The sequence below is a fragment of the Octopus bimaculoides genome, chromosome 19 (genome assembly GCF_046866305.1).
Source record: "Octopus bimaculoides isolate indiv1 chromosome 19, ASM4686630v1, whole genome shotgun sequence".
In the NCBI taxonomy this organism is placed as follows: Eukaryota; Metazoa; Mollusca; class Cephalopoda; order Octopoda; family Octopodidae; genus Octopus; species Octopus bimaculoides.
The window spans coordinates 1,527,256-1,537,255 of NC_142946.1; positions in this window are offsets into that span (position 1 = coordinate 1,527,256).

The following is a 10,000-nucleotide window of genomic DNA, read 5'->3' on the forward strand; positions in this document are numbered from 1 at the left end:
TCACATTTCGTACAGTGTTGTAATGAAGTGTTTTGCTCAAGAATATAACGCATCACCTGGCCCAGGATTCGAAACCACGATCTTACGTTCACGACTTCATGCGACACCCTAACCACTGCGCTACGAGTATTCATTTGTATAACACATATAACTCAAGAAAAAAGTAAGCCCAATCACACAAGGATAGACACTCACACCCATAACAATAAAAGCTTACACACACACATACACACACACACATATAAACACACACACATACACACAAACACGCGCTCGCGCGCTCACACGCACACATGCCCCACTGAAGCAATAAATAAATGATACAGACATTCCCAAATTATTGAGAATGTGTATAATCCTGAACACTTACGCATCCATATTTACGTGTGTATTTTAGTGTATGAGTACGTGTGAATCAGTATGAATATATGGTCTATGTGTATATATATTTGATATTGCATGAATTTGCGTATGAAACTTTAAAAAGTGAAAAAGAAAACAACTCTGGGAAATAACTATAAGCTTACATTTTTTGAAATCTTATGAGGATGTATTTGGAAAAAATAGTTTATTTTTCTTCTATTTTATAAATATAAAGGCAAAAATGTTCTGTTATATAATAGAATAATATTCTATTACCTTTAGAAAAGACTCCTTATATAATAGGATAATATCCACCTAAAATATTAGAATAGCATTAGTATTTAACACTGTTTTCATAATATTATAAGAATATTATTCGTACATCAGACGTTTTCAAAGAAATAAGTATTTATAATTTATTTAAACAGTGGCGTAATGAATGTCATATACATACTATTATAAATTCATATTATTTGCCCTGTGAAATGCAGCCATAAAAAAATAGAATATAGCAGTAACTAATTGCAACATTCAATGAGAAAAGAGGTAGATAGAAATTTATTAATATCATATGTCTCAAGTATATGGGCGTTCATAAAGAAGCATGTACAACAATAGACATATATCTTGGTATATTCGATACCGTGTGCATGGTATACTCAAAATGATGTTCACTATATGTATGTAAACATATATATATATATATATATATATATATATATATATATATATATATATATATATATATGTGTGTGTGTATATATATATATATATATATATATCGTATTTGGATTTGCTTTGCAAGATTCTTTATGTGAGTTCGTGTGTTGAAGCATATTCTATTGTGTCCGGGGAGAGTCATTCTCTTTTAGTGCCTTATAATTTAACACACTCACCGGTAAAATTTCTGTTCATTTCCTTCTTTATTTTTACCTGTGAGTGTGTTAAATTATAAGGAATCAAAAGAGAATGACTCTTCCCAAACAAAACAGTGTGCCTGTGTGTGTATATATATATATATATATATATGTATATATATATACATACTGGGACTTCAAGCATTGTTTGGAGGTAATGAGTGACATTGTATTTTTTGCAAGTGTTGCAGGAAATTGGTAAAGTGTGCGTGGATTTTCCGTCCAATACCGTTTCATTGTACATATTAAACAAGAGTCAAACGACTGCATTTTTCAAATATATATGTGTAAGTTTACACAGATCCTATTATGAGTGAACGAAATATTTTAATACGAACAAATTCAATCTGAACATGAGTTATCTCCTCGTATCTGTTCATCATAACTCACAGCATACCACCAAACAACGTTTCAAACCCAGGAAAGTCTAATCAAAAATCATGTAGCATATTTAACATGGAGACAGATTATTAAAATTCTTCAGCGGTACTTTTGACAATTGGGAATTTTTCGCATGAAATTAATGATAGAATTGTTAATCCACAAATAAAAAAAAATGTTTATTCACCAAATGTGCTGTTGAGCATTCATTGTCTCAACAGCTCATCAATATCTTATTCACGTGCGTGTCTGTACGAATGAGTGTGTATGCATGTATACATATAAATAAATGTATATAAACATATATGCGTGTGTGCGTGTGTGTGTGTCTGTGAGTGTATATGTGTGTACATATATATATGTAAATATATGTGTGTCCGTATATAAATGCCTATAGCTTAATTATATATATATATGGACGCGTGTGTGTGTGTGTCTGTATGTTCGTGAGCATCAGTTTGTTTGTGTGTGTGTGTGTGTGTGTGTGTGTGTGTGTGTGTGTGTGTGTGTGTGGAAACGTATGCGTGTTATGTTCCGCAAATATTTTAATTTAATATTAGAAAGTGGAATTCCTTTAAACAGTTAATTTCCGTTAGGAAGTACAACAATGAAAAACGAATTATTTTATTTATTTATTTCTTCACTCATTTTTATATAATTAATTTGTTCTTCCCACAATTTAGCATTACTGCATTATTATTTTCATCATAAAATATTCATTACATATACATATACATACGTATGTATGTATGTATGTATGTATGTATGAATGAGTGTGTATGTGTGTTTGTGTATATATATGTGGGTGTGTGTCTATATGTATATGTGTGTATTTATATACACACACATATACATATATGTATATTATATGTGTGTGTGTATATATATATAAAGTATGTATATATTTATATATATGTATGTGTATATACAATTAAATATGTGATTATATATATCTGTATATATATGTGTGTGTGTGTGTGAATGAATGTTTGTGTATGCAATTATTTATACATGTATCATACGTATGAATGCATTTATGAATGTATACATATGCACACACACACACACATTTGTATATGGTTCAAATGTACAAAAGAAAAAAATAAGCTATTATATACAAATAGAATAACTACGTCTGCTCACACGTATTTAATATATATACCTGCGTGAGTATGTATAAATAGACTTACTCGTATCTATTTATACCACGTATATGTGTATGTGTGTGTGTCTGCATGGATATGTGTGTGTGTGTGTGATTGTGTGTGTGTGTGTATACATTAGATGTATAAGTTTAATAGAATAGTTTTTATTTATTTGATACCATTTTCTCAATGAATTAGTCTTTCCTAAGATATAGCGAAATATCCAAAGGTGCAATAAAAGAACAAATAGGGACCACTTCTACTGCACGTTTGAAGCTTGATTTTTCATGGAGGCCATAGATTGATGTTTATTATTCATATAAAGATTATGCAAGTCGCAATAAATTTTAACATGTAGCAATCTACTTAATGTGGTTCATCTTAGTTGACCTATTTGCAATGACTACATCCGTTCTCGCTACAGATTTAGTTTTACGTTTAAATGTTCTTAAAATTCATTCACGTTTTCCCTCTGTGGAAGGAACAAAGTTGCAATTTTTGCATAAATATTATAATGTACCATACTTTATTCAGGGTTAGAAAGATAATGAGGAACATTATTATTACCTCCTCTTTCAAACTACCTGTTGGAGTTCAATAGACTTCTGTATGCTGATAACCAGTCAGTTGGTGTTGAGGGCAGGGATTTTTTATATCTAGTTCAAATGTACAAAAGACAAAAAGAAAAAAAAAATCACATGACAGAGACAGGTGAGGAAATGGCAGAGACGGTGTATTAATTTTGACGCTCATAAAAATTCGAAAACCCATTGACGTTTCGAGACTGCGCTCGTCAGCAGAAAGGAATGACGAAAGAAAACGGAGAGAGAAAACTAATGTGCCTGGATTAACGGTTTCGTATGTCGAATAGACTGGAAGGAAGTGGTTGAATGGAAGGGTCATGTGTATGTGTTTGTGCATCAAGTTTATGCGACCATATTGAGTGTATTTATGCGTGGTTATGTAAATGAGCACGTGTGTGTGTTGGGATTAACGGAGGCAGAAACATGGTGGCTTTCTTTTCCAATGAAATGGATGTTTGAACAGGAGGGGAGTAACTGATTTGGGCCGTTGCTTTTAGAAAGCAAATGGCTTCAACAGATGCCGCAGGGAGTCTCGTACGGCATCTGTCAACAGGTCCGCCAATTTTCTACCCAGGATTTACATGCTTATCAGCATAGAAAGGGAAATGTTGCGTGTGGTGGGATATGAGCCCAAAACACAAAATGTCGGATTAAATGCGGCGAAGCACTCTAACAAACACTCTACCGCCTTTAATAGATAGCAGCCATTTTGAAATACTGAACTATAATGCATCACCCATCGCGAATCAACACAAAAATGTTTATATATCACTGTGTGTGTGTATGTATGTATGTATGTATGTATGTATGTATGTATGTATGTATGCGTGCATGTGCGTGTATTTATTTATTTAAAGGAAACCGAGAAATATTCAAGACAATCTGCGGAAATATAAAAAAACTACCAAATGAAAGAACGGAAGAATTTTGTCTGACGGTTCAGCCTGGTTTGTGATTTGATATTGGAAGATTTCAAGGCTTCTTTCTAAGTTGCAATATTTTAGAGACACATGAAAAGATATCTGTTCCGATCGATGCTGTATTATGTACGAAAGATCAAATGGTAAAGAAGAAGGATGGATATTTTTAATGGTATATTTATGATTTCATATCAAACAAACATTGAAATCGAGTCAATAGTTTTCTGAGAATATAGAAAGATGAGAAGAAATGGAGAAAAAGACCCTGAAAAAAAAACGCGGAATAAAATTGAATACTTATATATAGAGAGAGAGAAAAATAAATGTGTGGGTGAATGAATGATTGTAAGTATTTACTTTTGTACATATGCGTGAGAACGTGTGTATGCGAGCATGTGTATATATATGCATATATGCAGATAGCTAAATATGTGTCTGTCTGTGTACGTATATATATATCCATACATACATTCATATAAATATATATATATATATATATATATATATATATATATATATATATATATATATGTATATATGCATACACACACACACACACACACACACACACATATATATATATATATATATATATATATATATATATATATATATATATATATATATATATATATATATATATATATATATACGAATGTATGTATATTTACAATTACTATTTCAAAAATGCGCAAGCCTCAATACCTGTCATGTTTCGAACAAAAGAGCCCTGTTATCACTTTAAGTAAAGACCACATATATAAATATATATATATATATATATATATATATATATATATATATATAAATATATATATATATATATATATATATATATATATATATATATATATATATATATATATATATATATATATATATGTATGTATATATATATATATATATATATATATATATATATATATATATATATATATATATATATATATATATGTATATATATATATATACACATATATACATGTTTGTGTGAGTATCTGTATGTATGTCATTTTATCCGTATATATGTCTTTCTAAGTACGCATATGCATGTGAGGGTCAATGTGTTTGTATATTTCTCTATTCATGTGTACCCAACTTATTTATGTGTATATATATATATATATATATATACAGTGCGAGAGAGAGAAGAGGGAAATAGTTGTGTACATACAGTTACAGATACAGATACAGCGCGCTATATCTCTATTCGTCGTTAGTATCACGAAAGAAAACCATGCAAAATAGTGAGATACAACCTACATACTATATATATATATATATATATATATATATATATATATATACATATATATATATATACATACACATACACATACATGTATGTGTGTGTGTGTGTGTGTGTGTGTGTGTGTGTGTGTGTGTGTGTGTGTTTGTATGTGTCTGTTATGTAAAATGATATATCAAGGCCAAGGCAATGTGATATATCTAGGACATTTATAAAGAGAAGGGTAGTCTTACCAGCTGTTTCAGGGATATAAAAGGTATCTCATCACCAGAGATGTTATGAGAGAGTTTCAATATAATGACTTAGGAGAGTTCATTATATAAGAAGTTAATTTGGAAAGGGTGAGATACAGAAAGTATAAAGGGAGACATGAGAATAAAAATGAAAATAATCTTGGATATTAAAATTGGTGTTCCATTATCCAAGGAACGTCTTGTGTAGAATAGGTAAAGAGGTTTTTTGTTCAGGATATGTAAGTTCCATTAGGAGTTTGTATTTTATTATTTCAAATGCATAGTGTGCAGATATTAATTCCTTCTGTCAACCGTATTTCGCTGGTGAGGCCTTGATAAGCACGTGGGTTTAACAACGATACCACGTATCTCTAAAGCAATATTCTGAATTACGTATACTTTATTTCCGACGAAGGGTTTTTAGTCGAACAAATCGACCCCAGGACTGATTCTTTGTAAGCCCAGTACTTACTCTATCGGGTACTTTTACCGAACTACTACTTACGGAAACGTAAACACACCACCATCGGTTGTTAAGCGACGTTGGGAGACAAACAAATACACAAAGACACACACACATAAATATGTACATATACATTTATACACCAGGTTTCCTTTAGTTTCCGTTCACCAAATCGACGCACAAGGCTTTGGTCGGCCCGAGCCTATTGTAGAAGACACTTGCTGAAGTTGCTTGCAGTGGGACTAAACCCGGAACCATGTGGCTGGGAAGCAATGTACCATGTGGTATATATTTGATTTATCTAGACTGTGAAATCCTATAAACGCCTGCTTTCGAAAAACAAAAGTCCCAAAGTCAGTCCCTTTGTCACTGTCTTACAAATGAAGTGAACTTCATTCTGGCCGGTTACAAACCTATGATCAACACATCTATATATTCACAAAATGTCATCCACAACACATAAATAGATGAATGCTATACTTAGGACCCCCTGTGACATAATTCTATAAGTTATTTGCAAATTGACAAAATTGGACAAGACTCCATATACATCAAAGCTGATTAAGATATCGTCTACAAATATACGTTCCATAATCACGTTGCTGAATGCTTCCTATATTTACACCTCGAGGCAGCGGAAAACTTCAGCGCATCATTGACATTACAGAAAGATTTACTTACAAATTTCCTTTCTAGCTACATATGGAAATCCATATGCGTATATGCTTACGTACATGTGTGTATTTATATATATATATATATATATATATACATACATACATATATATATATATATATATATATATATATATATATATATATATATATATATATATAAATATATATATATATATATATATATATATATATATATATATATATATATATATATATATATATAAATACATATACATATATGTTCATGTATGTAAATATATATATATATATATATATGTGTGTGTGTGTGTGTGTGTGTGTGTGTGTGTGTGTGTGTGTACGCACACATATGTAGAATTATATCGGATAATTAAATTCTTTACTGCATGGCGTCTTCTAGAGTTTTCGTCGACATCCACTTCTTTCGCTAACGAACATTAGAAACGGAACATAAATAATCGGTCGTAAGCGTGAAAAGGAAACTGCACCATTTAAAATTAAATTTAACGACCGTAGATAAACGTAACAAAAACCATTCTGGCGCGAGTTTTGTTACTGTTTTGTTCTTTGTCATATTTTTCTAGTTATTTTATTTTATTAATACTTCTACATTTTTTTTTCAAAATCCCTTGGAGATATTGTATTTTCTCGAGCAGAATAGGAAATCCCAGTTGATTGGTGTAATTAGATTACATTCGTTCCAAAGGAAGAAATTTGTATCAATTTCCAAGATTGATATTGTGTATGTGTGTACGTTTGTGTGTATGTCTATCTATACGTATGCATATACATATATTACAAATATGAAATATTGATTCATAGATAATAAATACACATATACATATATGAAAGTATACTTATTTTATCTACATGGCAACATATATATACATACATATATTTATGTGTATGTGCGTGTGTGCACGTGTATTGTGTGTTGTGTGTGTGTGTGTGTGTGTGTGTGTGTGTGTGTGTGTGTGTGTGTGTGTGTGTGTAATTCATATTTTCATACAAATCTCTCATTATGTTACAAAGATTAGATTTCAAATTGGAGACACAAGAATCTTGCAATAGGACGCCTTCTATTCTGGAAGCACAATGGCGCATCCATCTTCCAATCTCAACTTCCTGTAACCATTGTTTTTCTTTTTTCCTCTTCCGCCTTACACAAAATTTCCTATATTTAATATCTGTGGAATGGAAGCAATTTTTTCACTCACCATTGCAGAAACTATAACTCATTTTAGAAGCATTTACTTCGAATTCTACCAAGTAAAATTTCATATTCCTTATATTTAAATCTAACTTTTCACTATAAGTCCTTAATTAATTTCCCTCAATAATAACTCACTGAGTTTCACCATAGTTCTCTATTGTTACCCAAATATTTCAATTATCCTACAAACCGATTCTGAAATATTGTAGCAGAGTATGTTGTAGAAAATAAATCGGGTTGTCCCCTCTAAATCCAGAGTAGTCATCTTGTCTCATTTTAAACATAGCAAATTAATTTAAAATTACTATTTCTGTTTCTATAAAATTTTGCTCAGGTATTTTATCTGTTAACTAACGATATATTCCAACCATTTCTTTATACAAAATTCCAGAAATTAGAGCGGTGGCGGATTGAAGCCCACGTTTTTGGTATTGTTAATTTAGGGAGCGTTTTAATAGGGAGCGTTTTAATAGGGCGCTAGAAAATACAGTGACCTTTAATCTACTTCTCTTTTGTTACTCTTCTTCTTCTTCTTCTTCTTCTTCTTATTATTATTATTATTATTATTATTATTATTATTATTATTATTATTATTATTATTATTATTATTATTATTATTATTATTATTATTATTATTATTCTTCGTCTTCTTCTTTTCCAGCATGTTGGCACCGTCGATCGCAGCAACGGGGTTTCCATCTTCAAGCTGGCTGAGCATTGTGTTGTTGAGCAAAACCCTTCTTTTTGCGTTGTTCCAGTTCACCCAGCTTTAAAAGAATAACCCTGCGACAGTTTGGCGTCCCGTTCAGGGAGAATGCTATCATCTCTGTCGTCATTTATGCGCCATAGAAACCGAATGCCCGCCCAATGAGTCTAAGTACACGAAGCAATAAAGTCTGGGGGCTTCGATACAATTCATGTTATTTTATGTAGACTCTCGGTTACAGATGGTATAATAAGAGGAGAATCTTCCCTGGCATTCGACTGTGAGATGTGGCAGTTAATGCTATGATAAACAATTTAAATACTAATACCACTTGTAATGGTAGACATAACTTGCATACCGTCTTCATAAAACAATCTACTACCCTAATACCCGAACAGGACATATAGGATAATGTAGTCCTGGATACACTAAGCTTGAATACAACAATTATGTGATGTAAACGGCTGAGCCTTCATTTTAATCATATGTTTTCTTAATCAGGCAAGATCTGAGCTTAAAGAACCAAATAGGAAAGTCATGGATAGAAACTTTTTGCCTGGGGTTATACACAGCAACTATACATGGTGTTGTGGTTTGATGTTTGATATATTTTATAGTGTAGTACCTTGTGTTGCTTTAGGGGATGTTGTGTCACGTGCTGGTGTTTCGTGTTAGTGCAACGTTTAACACTGGTAAGCAATCTATTGCATTGAATCAACATATAAAACATTTCCGAACCTTCATCACCTTTAAACATTCAAATATTGATTAATAAACAAGTCTTGACATATAAGGAAAATATATTTAATGTGAATAACTTCAACCGAGCATTCATTTGGAGTTTGATTTGTCATCTCTTGATATGGTCAACAGTAAAGCCGGACAAGAATGGATTCGAACTTAGATGGCCAAATGTGTAACTGAATACTGCTAAATAATTTGTCCATCTGTCTGCCTCTTCTGCTAACCACCTACTTTCAAATCCACCGCTACACAGATTCTGTCTGTCCGTCGCCATTCTACGAGTCATTATATCGATTGTGCCAATCCATGGCCGTTTTGTTCGTCACACTAACAAATTCTAAATATGTCACCATATTTTCTGTCACGCAACAGATTCTGCTGATCTGCCACCATTTTACTAGACAGTCTATCGATTGTGTCAATCA